Genomic DNA, 18,437 nt, shown 5'->3' with positions numbered 1-18,437 from the left:
CTCTAAATAATAACCTACCTATGCTTCAGTGGTCAAGTGCCCCTGAGTTCAATCCCTGGTACCCCCTAAAAAAGACATAATTAATATATTTGCATATTATTTTATGTTCTTATACAACTATGTTTACAAGGCATATTCTAAGAAATATAACTGTATCATGAGAAAGATGCGATTAAATTTTAGAGTTGAGTATACCATAATGCTCTACCAAAAAAAAAAATTGTAACTTTTACCCTAACAGATTCTGAACATATTGTCAAAATTATTTTTTAAATCTTTCCCAATGTGATGTGAATAAAATGATATCTAAGAGTCTTTGTGTGTCTGTGTGTTAGTTCATAAACAAAATTGATGGATTCAGAATTGATTGATTCTGGGCTGGGATTGTGGCTCAGCAAAAGAGCGCTCCCCTAGCACAGGCGGGACCTGGGTTCCATTCTCAGCACCACATAAAAATAAAGGCATTGTGTTATGTCCATCTACACCTAAAAAAATAAAATAAAAAATTGATTGATTCTTTCTTTGTGTATCAGCTCCTTGTATTTACCCTTTTGTAACATTTCTTCCTATTTATATCTCTCAACCATTTTTTTCTAGGAAGTTTTGGGATTTAAACATAATTTGTAAGATTCCTTTGCATATTAAGAAGAATAATCTCTCTGCCTGTATTGTAATTTTTGGCAAATATACTTCCCAGTTCATTTTTAATGTTTGTGGATGGTTACCATCATTTAATCCTATGTGGTAAAATGTACTAAACACTCCCTTTTAACAGAGATGTGTGGTCACACTTTCAAGATAATTATTTTTTAATCTCTACTACATTTTCTAGTGGTTTTATTTTTATGTTTCACATTTAAATGTTTAATCTCCATAGAGTTAATTTTAGAATAAAAAACAAAGTTTAAATTTTATTATTTTTAAGATTTTTGCCCCTCCACATTTCAGTTTTGGATATTTTCACTTAACCCAACAACATCTCTCACATGAAGAATGAGTCAGCCTTCCAAAGTTCTCAAATCTGCCATAGCTTTGCAATTCAACAGCAAGAATATTGAATATATAATAGGAAAAAAATTTTGAAAAATAAAGACTTTTGCAACCCCTCACCTCACACCACCAATTCCTATCTTAACTTTAACACATCACTTATGCTGGGAATATTTGACAACATACTTCATTGGAAACCAAGATCCAGAAGATTGAAGCTGAATCTTTACCCCAAAATGAAAACTAAATACAATGAGTAACTTGAGGGTTATGGCACACAGATTAGGTAAAGGCACATACAAGGAAAAAGGGGAAGAGGAGATGGAGGTGTGGGAAGCAAAGCTGATAGAACTCATTCCAAGAGTGTAATGGAAAGAACACAGGAGAAGCACTGTGTAGACTCATTGTATTGAACATGTCTGGAGGCACAAGATCCCTCCACGGCAGATCCAAGACCAGGGAGCTAAGCTAGGAGAAAACTGCCATTCTTCCAGTTTTAAAAGTCTCACATGGAAGAAAAGAGCAGCATGTAGTGGGATGATGCCCTGTGCCTGGTGGCACCATTGGCACAGTCTGGGAAGATAGTCTGAGCCTCACTAATCTGGAGGACCACCCCTCTCCCCAACCTCAGATACCTCCTGATTGCCTTGCACAGTATTAAAAGGCTTATTTCTGTCCTGAGAGAAATCAAATTTCTTTCCATCTGCAAGCATCCCAGGGTGGTGCACCATGCAGGTCCACTTCAGGAAGGAGCAGGTCTCCTGGGTATCTGGTCTCCACCTGCATTCCCAAGGCTATGGATGATGCCACCTAGCAACATGGACCTGGCACTGAGTGGTTCCGTTTTTCTTAAAATCCTCATTTTGGTTTATTGCAAAGCTGGGTATTGATGGAATCCAGGGCCTGGGGCATGCTAGGCAAGTGCTCCACTACTGAGCTACACCCCCAGCCTTCCAAATACTTTTGACATATTTCAGATTCCTATAGGTACTTAAATCAATTTCTACTCTGGGTGATCATTGTGTGTGTGTGTGTGTGTGTGTGTGTGTGTGTGTGTGTGTGTGTGTAGTTGTAAATATTCTCTTGATAGTGTCTTTAAGTTGTTTAGTTGGTCCACATCATTACTCTTCTATTTTAGGTTACCCAGTCTATTCCTGTTTACTTTTCGAGAGGAATTTGAACAAGACTATCACATACTGAACAAACAAACATACTTGTTGGTTGAACATCTGAATTTGCAAATCTAACTTAGCAACAACTGATATCTTTAAAATACTGACTTTTCCTATTAAACAAGACTCAATGTTATTGAACACTTTTGTAACATTTTCATTATACTGCCATATGGTTTTCTATTCTATTATTATTGTTGAATTCAAATACAAATTCTTGGTTTTATTTGTCAATTCAACTATTTATATAATTTTTATATTTATGCTTTAATCATTTTAATACTTATTTTTTGAGTATGTGTCATCTATTTTATTCAACTCATTAGTTAATCAGAAAACCTGTAAGATTCAAATGAAGGTAGAAGTCAAAGAACACCAAGTGGTCCATCAGGAATACTGATTGCAAAACTACTCAATAACTAGTTTGGGACAATAATCAAGTACATCTCCAAGAAACATGCTTTATTTGCATTTTAAAGTATAAAAATTATTCGTATTGCTATCAATTGTCTACACCTTTCAGAGTTAAAAATAGCTCAAAGACAATGATTAAGACACAGATCCCAGGTAAAGTTGAATTACACTAGAAAGGAAAACAAAAAGGAATTTTCTTTCCCCCTACATTTCAAAAAAAACTCTTAATATGTTTTCTAATGGAAATATGAGGGTGTTATCTTAAAATATATTTAACATAGTTCTCAACACATCATGATTACTGTCATGTTGTCTTTTAAGCTAATAAAATCAGACAAAATTATTGTCTTTGAGGCAAACACTGCTAGAGAAATGCGTACAAGGACCTCAGTATTCAGAGGTAAGAATTTTCTCATCTGGCTGGGAGAGTCTTCCTGCTAGAAGAGATCTGGTCACCTTGAGCCCTACCCCTTTCTCTGGCAGCATTTATGCCCCAACCCCACAAAAAACACCATGAAGCCACAATATCCATGCTAACATTTCCCTATCTCTTTACAGCATATACACTGTGGCCACTTTAGCATTGCTCATTTGTTACTCATAACGATCATAATCATTCTCATTTTAAACAATTTTTTATCTTTTACTGCAGTTTTAGTTTCACAACAAAATTAGGCAGAAAGGTACAGAGATTTTTCCTATCATTCTCTGCCCCTAACATGCATCACCTCCACATTATCAACACCCTCACCAGAGTGGTACTTTTGTTATAAACCTACATTAATACATCATAATCACCCAAAGTCCGTAATTTGCACTAGGGCTCATTGTTGATGTACATAATCTATGGATTTGGACAAATGTATGATGACATGTGTCACCAATGATGGTATCAGACTGGAAGTTTCACTTCCTTGAAAATGTTCTGGGCTCTGCCTATTCATGCTTCCCTCCTCCCTTGTCCTGGCAACCACTGATCTTTTCACCATCTCCACAGCTTTGCTTTTCCTAGAATGTCATATACTTGGAGTCACACAGGATGTGGCCTTTTCAGATTGGCTTCTTTTAGTGGGCAATATGCACTGACGTCTTTTTTGTGACTTGATAACTCATTTCTTCTTAGCATTGAGTAACACTCCCTTGTCTAGGAGTACCCCAGGTATATTTTTTCATTTAAGTACTAAAGGACATCTTCCACAATTATATCTAAAGTGCTATGAGCACCTAAGTACAGGTTTTTGTGGGGACATAAATTTTCAAATGATTGGAGCAAATACCAAGGAACATGATTGCTGGGTCATATGGTAACAGGATGTTTAGTTTTGTAGGAAACTGATGAACTGTGTTCAAAAGTGGCATCCCGTTTTACATCCCCACCAGTGGTGAATGACAGACAGTCCCTATTGTTCTACGTTATTACTATCAGTTGGTGTTATAATTATTCTGGATTTTGGACATTCTAATAAGTATATAGTGGTTTATCTTTTTTATTAGTTCTTTTTAGTTATACATTGCAGTAGAATCAACTTTGATATAATTATATAAGCATAAAATACTCTAATTAGGACCCCAATCTTGTGAATGTGGGATTCAGTGTGGTGTTTTCATGTATGCACACAGTTATGTCAGATGAATTCCATTGTCTTTCCTTTGTTTCCCCACTCCATTCCTCCAATTCCCCTTTGTCTGATCTATTGAACTTCTACTCCTCCCCTCTCCCAACCTTATTGTGGGTTACCAACTATATATTAGAACAATTGACCTTTGGTTTGGGGGGATTGGCTTATTTCACTTGGCATGATAGTCTCCAGATCCATCCATGTTCTGGCAAATGTCATAAAGCTATTCTTCTCTGTGACTCAATACTCCATTGTAGATATATACCACATTTTCTTAATGAATTCATCTGCTGAAAGGCACCTAGGTTGGCTCCATAGTTTAGCTATTGTGAAGTGTGCTGCTATAAACATTGAGCAGCTGCATCACTGTAGTATGATTTTAAATCCTTTGGATATATACTAAAGGAGTGAGATAGCTGAGTCAAATTGTAGTTCAATTCCTATTTTTTTTGAGGAATCTCCATACTGTTTTCCAGAGTGGTTGCACCAATTTACAGTCCCACTAGCAATATATGAGTGTATATACTCCTTTTCCTGACATCTCTGCCAACATTTATTGTTACTTGTATTCTTGATAATTGCCATTCTGACTGGAGTAAAATAAAATCCCAGTGTAGTTTTATTTTTTTAAGTTTCAAATAACTTTCTTTTGAATTTGTTTTAATTAGTTATACATGACAGTAAAATGCATTTTGACACATCATACATAAATGGAGTATAACTACTCATTCTTCTGGTTGTACATGATGTAGAATTACACCAATCATGTAATCATATATGAACATAGGGTAAAAATGTCTGATTCATTCTACCATCCTTCCTACCTCCATACCCCTCTTCACCCTCTCTATCTAATCCAAAGTACCTCCATTCTTCCCTAGTATCCTGCTTATTGTGAATTAGCATCCACTCATTAGAGAAAACATTTAGCCTTTGGTTCTGTGGAATTGGCTTATTTTGCTTAGCATGATAATAGTCTCCAATTCCATCCATTTACCAGCAAATGCCATAATTTTATTGCTTTTAAGGCTGAGTAATATTCCATTGTGTATGTATACCACATTTTCTTTATCCATTCATCTGTTGAAGAGTACCTATGTTGGTTCCATAGCTTGACTATTATGAATTGAGCTGCTGCAAACATTGATGTGGATGTGTCACTATAGTATGCTGTTTTTAAGTTTGGGGAGTATATTCTGAGGATTCGGATAACTTAGTCAAATGGTGGTTCCTTTACAAGTTTTCTGAGGAATCTCCATACTGCTTTCCATAGGTGGTTACACCAATTTTCTGTCCTACCAGCAATGTATGAGTGTACCTTTTTCAACACATCCTCACCAGCATTTATTGTTGATTGTATTCTTTGATAATTGATATTCTGGGTGGAGTGAGATGGAATCTTAGTGTAGTTTTGATTTGCATTTCTCTAATGCTAAACATGTTGAACATTTTGTCATATATTTGTTAATTGATTATATTTCTTCTTCTGTGAAGTGTCTGTTCAGATCCTTAGCCCATTTATTGACCGGCTTATTTGTTTCTTTGATGTTTTTTGAGTTCTTTATATATCCTGGAGATTAATGCTCATGTCTGAGGTGCAAGTGGTAAAGATTTTCTTTCATTCTGTAGGCTCTCTCTTCACATTATTGTTTCCTTTGCTGAGAAGAAGCTTTTTAGTTTGAATTTGTCCCATTTATTGATTCTTGATTTTACTTCTTATGCTTTAGGAGTCCTGTTAAGGAAGTTAGATCCTAGGCTGAAAAGGTGAAGATTTGGGCCTGCTTTTTCTTCTATTAGGTGCAGGGTCTTTACTCTAGTGCCTAAGTCTTTGATCCACTTTGAGTTGAGTTTTTTTGCAATGTGAGAGAGAGGAGTTTAATTGTTACACGTGGATTTCCAATTTTCCCCACACCATTTATTGAAGAGGCTATCTTTTCTCTTTTCTCCAGTGAATATTTTTGGCACCTTTGTCTAGTATTAAGTAACTTTACTCATGTGGGTTTGCAACTTTATTTATGTGGGTTTGTCTCCATGTCTTCTATTTTCTACCATTGTTTAACGTGTATGTTTTGGTGCCAATACCATGCCATTTTTGTTACTATGGCTCTGTAGCATAGTTTAAATTCTGGTGTTGTGATGCCTCCTGCTTCACTCTTCTTGCTGAAGATTGCTTTAACTGTTCTGGATCTTTTATTTTTCCAAATGAATTTCATGATTGCTTTTTTAGGTCTATGAATAATGACATTGGGATTTTAATTGTAATTGCATTAAATCTGTAAAACACTTTCAGTAGTATTGCCATTTTGACAATATTAATTCTGCCTATCCAGGAGCATGGGATATTTTTCCATAATCTAAGGTTTTCTTCAATTTCTTTCTTTAGTGTTCTGCAATTTTCATTGTAGGATTGTAGATCTTTTACCTCTTTAGTTAGATTGATTTCCAAGTGTTTTTTTTAAGCTATTGTGAATGAGGTAGTTTTCCTAATTTCTCTTTCAGTAGATTCATCACTGATAAATGCGAATGCATTTGATTTATGGGTGTTGATTTTGTAACCTACTACTTTGCTGAAATCATTTACGTGTTTTAGAAGTTTTCTGATGGAATTTTTTGGCTCTTCTAAATATAGAATCATGTAATCAGCAAATTGTGATAGTTTGAGTTCCTTGCCTATTCATATCCCTTTAATTTCTTTCTCCTGTCTAATTGCTCTGGCTAGAGTTTCAAAGATGATATTGATAGAACTAATGAAAGAGACATCCTTGTCTTATTCCAGTTCATAGAGGGAATGCTTTCAGTTTTTCTCCATTTAGAATGTTAGCCTTGGGTTTAATGTATATAGCTTTTAAAATGTTGAGATATGTCCTGCTATCCCTAGTTTTTCTAGTGTTTTAAACATGAAGGGGTGCTGTATTTTGCCCAATGATTTTTCTGCATCTACTTAGATAATCATGTGATTCTTGTCTTTAAGTCTATTAATGTGATGGGTTACATTTATTGATTTCCATATGTTGAATTGACCTTACATCCTTGGGATGAACCCGACTTGATCATGGTGCACTAACTTTTTAACTTGATTTTTGTATATGATTTGCCAGAACTTTATTGAAAATTTTTGCATCTTTGCTCATCAGGGATATTGGTCTGAAGTTTTTTTTGTTTTCTGTTTTTTCCTTGATGTGTCTTTGTCTGATTTTGGTATCAGGGTGATACTACCTTTAAAGAATGAGTTTGGAAGTGTTCCCTCTTTTTCTATTTCATGGTATAATTTGAGGAGCATTGGTGTTAATTCTTTTTTGAAGGTCATGTAAGAACTTGGCTGAGAACCATCTGGTCCTGGGTTTCTCTTAATTGGTAGACTATTGATGGTGTTTTCCCATTTCCTTGCTTAAAATTGATGTGTTTAAATTATGTATGTCTTCCTGATTCAGTTTGTAGGGTCATATGTCTCTAGAAATTTGTCATTGTCCTCAAGATTTTCTATTTTATTGAAGTATAAATTTTCAAAATAGTTTCTGATTATCTTCTGCATTTCAATAGTGTCCATCATGATATTGCCTTTCTTATCATGAATTTTAGTAATTTGAGTTTTCTCTCACTTTCTCTTCTGCTAAGAGCCATAGCCAAGTAGGAATGATGCATGGCATTTTTGGTTGAAAGGTGAGGCCAGCAAGCCATTGAGATGATGATTATGTTAAGATGTGCATTCAATTGGAGATTAGACCCCTGCTGTCCGCCTCAGCCTGCTACTTTGGAGCTCTCCGGGACTCCCGGAGAGTTCCCATTGGTTGGGGAAGTGCGGTAGGAGGGATTTCCGGAGGAGGGATTTCCTGTTGGAGTAGTGTGTCCCAGGAGAAGGCCGCGTGCATGGCATTAGCGGGAGTCTTGGAAATAAAGTTTGTTCCTGCTTGAGTGGCTCGTGATTTTGTGCCCAGCCAGACTGCGGCACTCTTCATTAGCATGGTTAAGGGTTTGTCAATTTTATTTATTTTTTTCAAAGGACCAATTTCTCATTTTGTAAATTTTTTGAATTTTGTTGTTGTTGTTGTTGTTTCAATTTCATTTATTTCAGCTCTGATTTTAATTATTTCCTATCTCCTACTGCTTTGGGTATTGATTTCTTCTTTTTCTAGGTTAATTGTTAAGCTCTTCTGCTTATTTCTTGATCAGATAGTTTACTTTCTTATTGTTGATTTTTAAGAGTCTGTAAATATATTTTTTGAATAACTATCATTTGTCTTGAAGGTATATCATAAATATTTTCTATCAGTCTGTGGCTTGTCTTTCAGTTTTTTGCAATATCTTTTGCAGAATAGAAATTTTTAATTTTAAGTAAGTCCAGCTTAGCAACTATTTCTTTCATGGATTGTGCCATTAATGTTGCATACAGAAAGTAATCACTATGCCTTATGCCATATAGATATTCTAATACATTTTCTTCTGAGAGTTTCATAATTTGTATTTTTATTTAGGCCTAAGATCCATTTTTTTGTTAATTTTTATGGAGAGCATAGGGATGTTTAAATTTTTTTTCTAACTTGGATATCCAGTTATTCTAGCTTCATCTGCTGAAAAGACCACTTTGTTTCCATTGTAATGCCTTTGCTTTTTTAAAAAATCAAATATCAGTTGTCTATATACAATTAAATATGTATGCTTACATGGGACTATTGATGGGCTTTGTATTATGCACTACTGATCTATTTGATTATATTGCCAGAACACAATAGCTGTGCTGTTTACTCACATTGCATCACATGAAGAAATATATTGTCATGAGCTGTCCGTGGGTTGCATGTGGGTCACTGCACATGAAAGCTTCATAGATAGAGACATCTAGTGTCTGGGAATGGCCAGTGGACATTTTCTCTAGTCAATTTCCCAGGGACAATGTGAATTTCTTTCCCACTCAGCCATGGCCCACACAGCACCTGAGATGGGTGTGACCTGCCAAGATGTCAATCAACATTACCTTTACTACATCATTACCTGCAAGACATCAGGAAGCAAGACTCTACCCTTGAACCTTATCCCTGGCTTTGATGTACCTTCTTAAATAAATAACCAAAGCCATTTTCCCTTTGTCTAGTTCCAGAATTCATGTGGACTAGATCTATTGGGTGCTTCATCTTGTGTAAATATATCTCTGAGTATTTGTGTTTTGTTATTTGCTAATTATCTGAGATTGTAGTTTTAAGGTGACTTGGATCCCCCACAAAGAGATGCTGGCTGTCATCCTCCTTCCCAAAAATATATAATCCCAGTTTACAACATTGTGGGTGATACTGAGTTTGATAATTTGATTAAGATGGTTCCCATCAGATTTGCATATTGCATTTTCAGGCCAAAACCTATTCTTTGGTCATATTCAATCAATGGCTTGAGCACCCATTGCTAATTCTTGTGTGAATAAATTATTACAACAATAGTTTCCAAAGAAGATTTTGTAATTATATTATTAATTGCATGTTGATTACCAGCATTCCTTTGTAAAAATAAAATTTCTCCTCTACCTCTTCTCTCATTTTCTATGGACTTGTGAAAATCTACTGGTGTTCATTGCATTGAAATTCATTGTAATCATCATTTTTGATTTTTATATTCCCCCAAATTTAACTAGGAGAAGCCCTTCAATGCTCCCATTAGTTTTCATGTATTTCCTTGCTTTGAGGTACAATAACTTATTTTGTACTTATCAAAACCTTTAATCAATTCTTCCTTTAAATGACTAGTCTCATTTACTTAGAAATTATATATAAAACTAAAAAGTGTCTAATTCTCTTATTCTTTGAAAATAATTGTCTAGTTGTTGTCTTTATTGGCTTTTTTTTTTTTTTTTTTTTGTACCAGGGGATTGAACTCGGGGCACTCGACCACTGAGCCACATCCCCAGCCCTATTTTGTATTTTATTTACAGAAAGGATCTCATTGAGTTGCTTAGTGCGTCACTTTTGCTGAGGCTGGCTTTGAATTCATGATCCTCCTGCCTCAGCCTCTGGAGTTGCTGGAACTACAGGTATGCATCACCAGGCCTGGTTATTGTCCATTTTTTTGCTGTGCTTTTTTTCCTGCTGTTTTGTAGTATCTAAATAATGTTCACATGTTGGACATTTCTTAAGACCATGTTCTTAATGAGGCTATTATATTTGAGTGTGAATTTGTTTAGGAATATTGTGGGGAGGGGCTGGGGTTGATAATCAACGTCAAATCTGGTCATCGCTTCCAGAATCTTTTCCCACTAGGTCTACTGCTTTCTAATCCCAGTGGGTTGGCTCTTTTCATCTTTTGTTGTTTCCCCTTCAGAGAGAGAAGAGATCCCTTAGCAAAAGATGGACATGGTTCAGGGAGAAAGTTTGTAACCCAAAGCTCCTCATTTGTCTGTTATTCTCTGATCTTCTCACTTTGCTCAGCAGCTGTTTCCCTGGATGAAGAGTCTCCATCAGATGAAACAAAGATGAAACATCCACACCTCTCTTACTTTAAGAGGCCCCCCAGAATGTTTCCAGCTTTCCTTGTGGCAGCCTTTACCTTAGTTCTCACTCTCTAATAAAGTGTTGTTAGTTAAGGTTTTGCAGAAAACACATAAGGCACCTCTTTCAGAAAAAAAAAAGATGAAATCAGAAATATAAGTCATCTATTTAAAGAAAAAAAAAACTAAAGTTTGAAAAGAAAATAAAAACCCTAAAAATGAATAGCCTTGGGATTAGATACTCTATGAAGCTCGTTGCTCAGGTCATCCTCTGATCCAGCTCCCCTGATTATATGCCTGAGGTTAAAAAAAAAAAAATACAAAGGAAAACTAAACTCTTTCTATTAAAATCCCAGTCAGAATTGGAGCAACAGTCCTTCTTTGAAACTTGTATCACACACAGTTGAATAAAGCAGGATCATCCCCAACATTACCAAAAGGGAAATGGCAGGCTCTATTGGGGCTGTAGAGTTAATGGCATCAGCATTTTGCTGCTGCAGCATGACCTCTGCATAGCTGTGCCAGCTCATCAGGCAGTTAGGTCTCTTTTAATTTAATGGCAAGAAAAAAAACATAAACCAGTTGGGGTTAAGTAGATATTGCTTAGTTTACATAAACAGGGAACAAGTAAGTAGTGTGTTATTAAGGTCTGGTAGTTCAGAGTTGGTGGGTACTCTTTCTTTCTCTTTTCTGCCATCTTAATCCTTTCCATTCTATTTCCCCAAACTTTCTGTGATTCTTTCTTAGCCCTAATTATTTATGCTTTTTTTTTTTTAAATTCTCTGTCTTTGTACTGGCTATGTGCACATGGTGGTAAAACTTGACAAGCAGTTCCAGCTACCTATCATTCAAGCTCCACTGTTTCATAGGAAATCAGCTTCTACATCAGCTAGAAGATAAAAAGTCCTACAAGAGACTTTTGCCACATGCTATCCTTGGGCCAATCTCCAGGCATGGAGGAATGGAGGAATGGAGAACTATGAATGGTGGGCCTAAGTCTTATACCAATTCCAGTGTAAGGAGGCAAGAATTCGTGAATGTCACCTCCATGATTGAAGAGGGGAAAAACCACTTCACAAAGGAAGGTAGGACACACATCAAAACAAACAAAACCAGCACATTTCCAGTGCAGCTGGGCTTTTGCAACAGAAGTACCTCTGGCCTAGAAGAGAAGAGGCAAGACCTTAGGCATTGCTACAGAAATCTGAAATGTTGTGGTATCTACTGTTCCAACATAGCAATAATATTATGGCAATGGCTTTTTAAAAACATATCTTTCTTTCCTGGCCTCAGAGGCTGACCAAGACAGCTAGAGTATCAGTGAAAAATAAATCTAAAAATGCTGAAGATGGTACAGTTTAGTTTAGGATTAGTTATGTTCCATTGTCATATAGTCTCAAAATCACAGTGTTTTGCTCAAAAAGGTCTATGCCTTGCTTAGATTACATGTGCTTTGAAGTTTTATTGTGGCTTTGTTCTACATTCTCTTCATTATAGGAGCTAGGGTGGTAGCAGCTTGTATCTGGAACATTATATCCTGACGGCAGAGTGGAAATTGAGAAGGCAGAACTGTGTGTGGTGCTTGAAACTTCACAAGGGAAACCATCACTTCCATTCACACTCACCTCTCACTGGTCATTGTAAATATCTTGGCCCATTGTGTTAGTCAGCTTTTTGTTGCTATGACAAATACTTGGGAAAATCACTTAGAGTAGTAAAGATTTATTTGGGCTCATGATTTCAGAGGTTTGAGTCCATGATTGACTCTACTGCTATGGGCAGGGCAGAAGATCATGGCCAAAGAGCATGGTATAGGTGAGCCACTCAGCTCATGTTATTCAGGTATGAGAGAGAAAAAAAAATAAAAATAAAAAAGGGGGCCATGGCAAGATACACCCTCCCAGGGAACACCCCCAGTGACCTACTTCTACCCACCATGCCCCTCCACCTACAGTTTGCACCACCTCCCAGGTGTCCATTCAGTTATCAGTGGTCAGACTCCATGATCCAGTCACTTCCCAAACTCCACCTCTAAACATCGCCACCTTTAGAGATCAAGTCTTCAACTCATGATTCTTTCAGGAACATTCCAGATGCAAACCTAACCACAAACGACGGCTATGGTTTGGATATGAGGCCCCCAAAAGCTCCTGTGATTCAGGAATGTTTGGTGGTGTAAAGATTAGATATGAGAGTGTTCACCTAATTAGGTTACCCTAGTCTGAATGGACTAACTGGGTAACTAGAATAGGTGGGGTATAGCTGATGGAAGTGGGTCCCTAGGGGCAAGTACTGGAAAGGTACATCTTCCCTGAGGCCCCTTCCCCCTCCCTCTCTGCTTCCTGGCTGCCATAAGGTGACCAGGATTCTTCCCCCATACCCTTGTGGCACAATGTTCTGGCTCATCTTGGGCCCAGAACAATGGAGTTAGCCCACCGTGGACTGAACTTCTGAAACTGGAAGCCAAAATAAACATTTCTTCCTCTAAGTTGTTCTTGTCAGGTATTTTGGTCACATCAATGAAATGTTGATTAACACAGTGGTATAAAAAATATATTTATTCTACATGGAAAGATGAAAAGAGAGGCACCTGATGGGAAAATAGTCCAGGAGAGAGAGGCAGAAAGTGTTTTGCCCTTAACACAATCTACCACAATAATTAAAATGACAAAGAGAACTGGGTTTTGTTTGTTTTTAGTAAATGTATGCTGTCTCTAGAGACTCCAAGAAATAGTTTGTAAGGGAATTTTAAGGGGAGATGGAGGTTAGAGTTTTTCTAAATTACCATCTATCAGAACCAAAGAGGTACTGTTTTCATGATTGGACTAGAGAATTATTGAATGTACAAAGGTAAGCGATTGTGAACACCATGTATATCTTCCCTGTATTAATAAAGAATGACTTATATTTTTTAATGACCATATTATATAGCACATAAAATAGGATACTTTTGAGAATAAAGGAGTTACTCTTGCTAAGTACCCTAAACCAAGTAGTAAGACATAGTGAATGAAGACTTATGGTTACTTCATTTGTATATCATGATTGCCACAAATTATAGTAATAATTTTAAATTTTAATTTATTTATCCACAAACCTAGAACCCTTTATTGGGCTCATTGAATACTAGGGAACACTGTTAAAAGTATAGCCTTTTGCCCAGCATGGTGTTGCATGCCTGTGATCCCAGGGGCCCTGAGGCTGAGGCTGGAGAATCACGAGTTCAAAACCAGCCTCAGCAACAGCAAGGCTTTAAGCTACTTAGTGAGACCCTGTTTCCAAATAAAATATAAAATAGGGCTGGGGATGTGGCTCAGTGGTTGAGTGCCCCTGAGTTCAATCCTCAGTACCAAAAAAAAAAAAAAATGTATAGCCTCTTGCAGGCTTATCTATAAAATTCAAGTCTTCAGGGCTGGAGGTATTAGAATGTAGGGACATCAAAGTATTCAATGTTCCTCCATTCCAATCATCTATACTTCAAAGGAAATACTGTATTTCTTACCCTGCCAATATGGAGTTAACTTATATGACTTGGTTTGGCCAGTGAAATCCAAGTGGATTGAAGCTGTAAAAGTCATATGGGTTTCACTGTCTCTCCTCTGTAAAAGCTGTAAAAGTCATATGGGTTTCACATTCTCTCCTATGCCAGGAAAATCACCAATGTTTCCTACAAGGACTGTTCCTTTAACCTTTGTCCCCAAGTTAAGAGGACATGGATTGTAGCCACCATGCTCTCCAAAGAGACTTGCAACATGAACAAAAATAAATCATTGCTGTTAGTAACCATGACCTGGATGCTTTAGTTTCTACAGTACAATCTAGTGGGATGTGGCGCTATCATCTTTGAAAAATGCTAACCAGATTATTTATTCATGTTTTATTTCATTTTATTCAATATTTAATTTTATTTTTTATGTTAACTAGAGAGATAACATAATACTAAACCTTTAACAGCACTATCCCATAGTGAGAATCTCATACAAAATAGAGTACAGATTATGTGTTTAATAACTAGTTGTTGAATTTTTCCTTTTGTCTGATTAGTTGTTTTTATAATACTATGAGATTCACTATTTGACTATAATCTCCACTAAATAGTCTTAGTGTAGTCTTGGAGTTTTATTGATTTGCTTTCTGATAATAGAAGAAGCACATGCACACTGTAGACAATTTGAATGCATAAGTGATTACAAAAAAGAAAACGATCATATCATTCCACATCTCTTAGACTATCATTATTTAATTGTAAGACACTTAGGTTGTTTCCAATTATTTTTGTAATTAATGGTGTTAGTAGTAACTTTTAATGAATGTTAGAAAGAAGAAACTCCAATTATTTTCTTCTGTTGGACTTCTAAAAGATGCATTACAGAGCCAAGAATATGAACAATTTTAAGACTTTTGATATGCGTTGGCAAACTGTTTTACAGTTAAGTTTTACCAATTGACCAAAAAGCACTTGTCTTCTGCAAACTCACCAGCATTGACTGATCATTACTTTAATCTTTCCAGTTGAATAAGCAAACTAAGTACATTTTTGCCATTTTCACTTCTAATGCATTTAAACAGTTTCCTTTGTTTGTTAGCCCTTTGTCTCTTCATATTCTTTCTTTTGCCATAATTTTAATATAATTCATTGGGGGGAACGGGGTACTCAAAGACCTCCCCCTACATGCAAATGAACTTTCAGAATGTACCTCATTTGTTAAGTTAGAAGACTGTTATGCTGAATATATGTTAGGATGACACTAGAGAGATAATATAATACCAAACACTTATCAGCACTATCTCACAGAACTTTCTACAAAGTTAGAAATGATCTCTCTCAGTATATCCAATATGGTAGTCTCTAGTCACATGTCACTTTTAAGTACTTGCAATGTGACCAGTGTGACTGGGAAATTGAGTTTTAAAAATTGTATTCCACTTAGAATCATATTAATTTTAACTTTAATAGCCCACATGTGGCTAGTGGTTACCATATTTGACAGCACTGTTCTAAGCAATTTATCCAGCTTAGGGAATGAGTGAACTTCATTTATGGCCTATTAAATCTATAATTAAAAGGGGAAAAAAACAAGACCAAGGGGAAAGCTACACTTGTAGCTCAGCTTACATATGGTGTTTACATTTAAAAATACAAGTACAATTTATTTTGTTCAAGAGTGAATTTAATTTCTTAAGCTAAGAATTTACATAGGACAGGGTATGCATAACTATGTATGAATAAATAATCTAATTAGTTTTCAAATGAGATATAGCCATATCCTACTAGGTTATGCTGTAGAACCATGCTATAGTGAGTACAGATTAAGTATTCACTAGATAGTTATTGAATGATTTCTTTTGTCTGCTATTTATGGTATTACTAGACTCATTATTTATAAACCTATATCAAATAGTTTTGGTGTACTCTCATGGTTTTGTTGTTTGTTTTCTGGTAACTGAAGGAGCATGCTGCACACTGTACACAATTTGGAAGTATAAATGATTATAAAAAATAGAATAATCCATCTCATCCCACATCCCTTTGATTATCAGTATTAACATGTTATTTTGTTTAGTTTAATTGCTTCTTAAGAATATCTTAGTTATTTAATCATACTATACAATATAAACATATTTTCTACTTATTTTGCATGAGTATTTCCTACATTGGAAAACATGCCACAAAAGCGTTTTGATGAATATACAACATTCCAATATAGCAAAGTCATATCATTGTTCATTATTTTGTTAGGTATTGAACTGATGTGGTCACATTAACCTACTATGTTCATATATAAGAGTAATAACACTTTTAAATTTTTATTATTGTGTTAGTCAGCTTTGGTTGCTGTGACAAAATACCTGAGCAAAATCAACTTAAGGAAGAAAAGATTTATTTTGGTTCATGGTTTCAGAGATCTTAGTCCATGGGTAAGTGGCTCCATTGTTTCTCAGTCTGCTGTGGCAAGGCAGAACACCATGGTGGGAAACACCTGGTGGAAGATGCTCACTTCATGGCAGCCAAGAAGCAGAGAGAAGTGGGGTAAAAAAGGAACCAGGGACAAGATATACTCTTCCCAGGCAGATAGATCTACTTCCTCTAACTAGGCTTTACCTCCTAAAGTTTCTACCGCCTCCCAATAATGCCTTTATAGATTAATCCGCTAACAACATCCTTTATAGATTAATCTGCTAACAACTTTCTAAAAGTCCCACCTCTGAACAGAACTGCCCTAGGGAGAAAGCCTTCATTTAACACAGGAGGAATTTCCAGATCCAAACTACAAAAATTATATACCAGGCTACATTCCCAATTTTTCTCTGTTATTGAGACAAAATCTTCACAATAAGCTTATGACATAGTTCCATGATTTTCTCAATTTATGGATTTTTTTTTAAAACTGACACACAAAGAAGTAATCATAAGTTCCAGAGCCTGCTAGTGTGGATCCAAAATACACTTTTGACAATTCCCTTACATTACCTCTTAGTATATAATCACTATGCAGCATACGATCTATTGTTCTTAATGAAACAATATGTTATTTCCTGAAATGCCATTTTCAAGGGGCATGCTTTATTTCACAACTCAGAGCTAACAGGCTTAAAATCAAATGCCTGATTAAAACCAAGAAATGTTTATGAAACTTTCTACACAAAAAGACAGTTAACCCATATACGAAGAAAATAACCTATCAAATCATTCCCTGAAGTATTTGTCTTCTCAGAAAACAAATATAAAGGACAGCTTGGCCAAAGAGTAGGCTTGCTCTGTTTCTACTGGGTGAAGTGAATAGCAGTAATTTGTAATATCTGTCTTGCTCAGGAAGTTTTGCTTTGCTTAATTTGTGAAAGTTGTGTTTGTTAAACATTTACAAGCTTTTCTCCCTTGGGATAGTTTTATTAAAACTGTGTCACTTTCTCATGGGAAATGTGAAAATAGTGAATTACCTAACTAGAATAATGAATTAACTCTTACTCTATAGTTTTCAAAAGCACAAGATTAATTTGAACTAAATTGGTTTAACAGAAAACCAATCACAAAGGAAATCTAAGTTCTCAAATAGAAGAGGAATCTAACTTCTTAGAGTAAAAAATTCATTTGAAGAGATATCTATATTTTTATTTATTATAATTCCAAACATGATGCCACTAAAATTGTGAAATTTTCAAAGATTTAACAAAGGAAAAATAAATATTAAGTGTCATGAGGAAATTAATGAATTGAATTGATTTGCAAACAACTTGTCTGATTATAATCATATATTCCCTTAGCAGTAGGGCTGCCTGTACTCCATGTTGTATGTTCGATTGTGTTAGGCAAAACTTTAAAATCAGTCCATGCTGTGATGATGTTCCAAAGGCATGAAGAATAACTGGTGAGAATGTAAATTATTCCTAGATCAAATTTAAAATATTGCTTGACAATTGACTAAACCCTGTTGTTCCCTGTCTTTTACACTGAGACAACACAGGTAAAAATTTGTGTAGGCTCTAAAAGCATCATCATTAGAAGACAAAGCTTTGTAAAGATAACCATGTTCAAAACTCTCCATATAACCATCATTTGCAGTTTAGTTAATAGGAAGAATGTATAATTTGATGACAGAGAAACAAAAGTTACAATCTCAATCATGGCACCTAATAGTAGTATAGCACTAAAAAATTTTAATTAACTTCATGGAGGTTTGGTTTCTTCATATATTATTAAGACACACTATTTGCCAGTAAATAAAGTTTTGCCTAACACAGGCAGAATATGTGATTACAATGAGACAAGTTGTT

The 18,437-nt window shown here is 35.6% G+C and overlaps 1 pseudogene; it reads right to left on the bottom strand.

Annotated features, from left to right (window-relative positions):
- Positions 1-1,391: 1,391 nt before the first annotated feature.
- Positions 1,392-11,194, bottom strand: LOC139706377 (peptidyl-prolyl cis-trans isomerase FKBP1A pseudogene; annotated as a pseudogene).
- Between the last annotated feature and the right edge of the window lie 7,243 nt (positions 11,195-18,437).

This window comes from Marmota flaviventris, chromosome 7 (assembly GCF_047511675.1).
Source record: "Marmota flaviventris isolate mMarFla1 chromosome 7, mMarFla1.hap1, whole genome shotgun sequence".
NCBI lineage: Eukaryota > Metazoa > Chordata > Mammalia > Rodentia > Sciuridae > Marmota > Marmota flaviventris.
This window is presented reverse-complemented; position numbering and strand designations above follow the sequence as displayed.